The following is a 3721-nucleotide window of genomic DNA, read 5'->3' as shown; positions in this document are numbered from 1 at the left end:
CCTCTTCTTCACAAGGGTCAGATTTCCATGATAGTCTGAAGGGTCTCCTTGATGCCTTTCTTCCAAAGTGAAAGACAAAGTGAAAGATTCATGCAGCAGATCCAAGTTGTGATTAAAACAGCCCTGCCTCGTGGCCATAAAATCCCTGGTCAGTAATGCCACTCACCAGAGTTGCTCTCCACTGGCTTCTACCTTTGACCATATGGGTATCTCATTACCAAGTAAAAGAGGAATAAAAAGCCTGAGCTTGGATTGTGAATGGCTTGGCTCTGTATGTGGGTGCCAACTGAAAATGAACTGTTAGTTGCATAATACCAGAGTTAAGAGTGACCTTAAAAGACAGTAATGAGGGAAAATTCCCCATGAATGGAGGTAGTGACCAGAGCAAATGATCATCCAGTTTGTATGGAAAGAGAAGTGGCCTGAGGAAAGAATACATACTATAAGCTAATGGTATGGTCAATTGAATTATCACACATGATAGATTGTCTAGGACAACAGCCTGTGAATAGAAATGGAGTGGACACAAAATATGGAGTATTATATCACACTTTAACACACACAAGAAAGCATTCACCATGGAAGAGACATTGACTAACAGAATTTAAAATGTCTTGGTTACTTGGGATTAGGCAGCTTTCTTGTGGCCACAATGGAACTGGCAAAATGGCATATGAATAAATTGGTTATGGTTGTATTGATAGAGGCTATATATGAGCCCATAAACATTAATTACTACTTATAAAAGCTAATTAGCTTCTGAAGTTTCTGGAGATCTAATCTGTCAACAACAGAGACCAATGCAGCCATGCTGATACGACAGTATATTTCAATGGGACCAAATGGCTACTTGGCAACATTGGGACCTTTCTGTCTTGGAAGTGAATTTAAGCAGTTTTTCCTCATAGGAGTAAATACCTATTCTTGATATTGATTTGAGTTTTCTTCTTGTAGAACCCTAGTTGGCACCACTATGGTTTATGGAATACATCACCTACAGACCTGAAATCCTACATAAAATAGTATATGACCAGGGGACCATTGCATGTTGTAAAAGTCTCAAAATTGGCCCATAACTGTGATATCCATTGTTTATATCATAGACCACACAGTTTAGAAGTAGTTTGCCTCATAGACCACTGGGTCTTTCTAAAGGTACAACTGAAGCAACCAATTCAGAGGCAACACTCTCAAAGGGTGAGTTACCATCCTATAGTCCTATCCATTAAGTCAAAGATATCCTCCACCCCTACATAATGTTCTATCCTCAATAGGAAGAACACATCACTTTAAGACCAAAGGGTGGAAGCAAAAGCACTTCTAAAACTCCCAGTGGCCCACTATAAAATTTTGTCCTTCCTGTCCACATTTTCTGTGTTCTGAAGAGATGGAGATCCTGTGTCATACTCTTGCCGACAGTCTCAGAAAAGATCTCAAGAGAGCAAACTATAGACGTTAGCAGGGAGATTTTTATTCCTTGTATCCAGAGACCAGCAGGCAAGAAGAGTCAGTGTCTTGACAAACTAATTGTCCTGATCACTGGGATAAGGTTAGGCTTGTTTTTTTACTTACCCATATTCTTTCATGGATCAGGTAAAAAGAACAGTCTTATGGAATTAAACTCTTGCTTGGGTGCTTTTCCGTGTCCCTTTATAACTGAATAAGCTCATGTAGCAACTGGCCTGAGAAAGGTATGATTGCCAAGGGCCTAGAATTAATGAGTCATCTCTGGACTCACAGTGTGAGTCAGTTTCTGCTCTAAAGCCATTGGCACTTGTTTTTAGGCTATCTGCATACCATCAAGCCTCTACTGACAGAAGGACCAGTTCCATGGCTTTGCCTCTTCACTGCTGGCAAAATAACGAGATTTCAAGTGCCCTGTGACAGGACAGTAAATGTGATGATGCAGATACTTCACTTTCCATTTAACTCCTTTTCCTAATCTGGAAAATTGAAGGTGTAATAGGTCTCCTCACTCAAGATAACCTGATAAGAGAGCCACTTGAATGGCTTTCTTACCCAAAAGAAAGGATTCTGGATCTACCCTTAGTTTACTTTTCCTTTTGGTAAATCAAAATGAGGTGACTCAAGGTCATGTAGTGGAGGTAATAAAAGGCTAATTTTTTTCTTAAGCAACTGCTCAGCTTTTCAGTTATTCCAGTAGAGGGAGATCAGTCTCTATGGAGGAAACTGGTCCTTTAATGAGTCAACTGCAATATGCAAATACACCAAACAAATGTACCTCAGTCTTTTGACATAAGCAGTCTTGTATCTCCCCTCCTAATAGTGGAGGTACCAAGGGTATTCTCTGAATCCTGTCTTGTAGGAGAACAAGGAAAAATCATGGTGCCATTTGGGCTGCTTATTTCATTCCTACCATTCAGATTCTATCCATTGACTGACTCCTGTTCATTAGCATGTACAACTCAGGGATGCACTTATTATATTCCCAGCCCCCTATCACTCAAAACTTGAAAAAAAGAAATAGCTGATTATTCCTGGGGAGTTTTCTCATCCCTGAACCTGGCCCCTAGCTTGTCAAAAGGTGTTTCTAGCATGGAATGACATGATCTTTTATTGAAGGCTGGAGGGCAGCTTATGCAGGCAAGGAATGTTATTACCAGGTGCATGGTGTCTGTGAGAGATGAAGCAAGGAGTTAGTCAGCAAGAAGGCATTGCCAGAAGCCCAAGAACTCTGTTTATGTAAAGAGAAGAGCCTAAGAGATACACTGGCCAGGGCATGCAGCAGAGAATTCTATCAAGATGCTCTTGATAGAAGGGGTGTTAGCCAAGTGTCCTTAGTGCCCATAAATGGGCCAGGTTAGGTACAACCCAATGGAGATAGCACCTTGTGTGAGATCAGGGCATATTGCTTCCCATAGCCAAGAGGACCACACTCTTTTCTCAAACCAAACAGCGAAATGGAGAGCAGCAGATGGATAGTCTTGGTGGGTGCCTGGATGGCTCCAACTCTTGATTTTTCTCAGGTCATGATCTTGTGGGTTGGTGGGATTCAGCCCTGCCATCAGTCTCTGTCCTAATAGTGCTGAACCTGCTTGGGATTCTCTCTCTCACTGCCCTCTCCTGCTTGCTCTCCCTCTCTATCAAAATAAATAAATATATATTTAAAAAGATGAATATTCTTAGAACTAAAATTGGCATTGAATTAGTTGTTTCTCTTCATTCACCTACCTAACCCAGCAGCCTCTTATTCTGGGGGTTAGGGTTTTCATTGAGGTTGATTATTATAATCAGAAAATGATGAATTGTATTTTCTTTTATTGCAATAAAGTGAATTAATTTATAATCTTTTTTTATTCATAGATTCCAGATAGTAAAATCTTAGCTTATAACATATGCATGATCTGCATGTATTTCTGTGACAGTGTCTTACCCTATTTTCATTGATTACTACACATTTCAGATTCTCAATTTTTTTTCAAGATTTCTTTAAATCTTGGCTACCCTATGATATCTGTTTTCCTCCAAATATCCTGTATAAGCTTTTATTACTGCCTAATAGAGTGTCTGCTTTGCTTATGTGAGTTTTTTCAGTGTCCTGTTGTTGTAATGATCATATAATATACAGTGATAATACTTATAGCCCAAATGTTTGGGTTTTAGTTATGATGCCTGCATCTGAAAGTTGTGACTTTGGACACTTTTCCAGAAAGTTTCCTGAAAAGTGGAAATTATTTCTTACGTATTGAATTGTTGTAAA

The sequence above is a fragment of the Hyaena hyaena genome, unplaced genomic scaffold (genome assembly GCF_003009895.1).
Source record: "Hyaena hyaena isolate Hyena2069 unplaced genomic scaffold, ASM300989v1 scaffold_1406, whole genome shotgun sequence".
NCBI classification, from domain to species: domain Eukaryota; kingdom Metazoa; phylum Chordata; class Mammalia; order Carnivora; family Hyaenidae; genus Hyaena; species Hyaena hyaena.
This window is presented reverse-complemented; position numbering follows the sequence as displayed.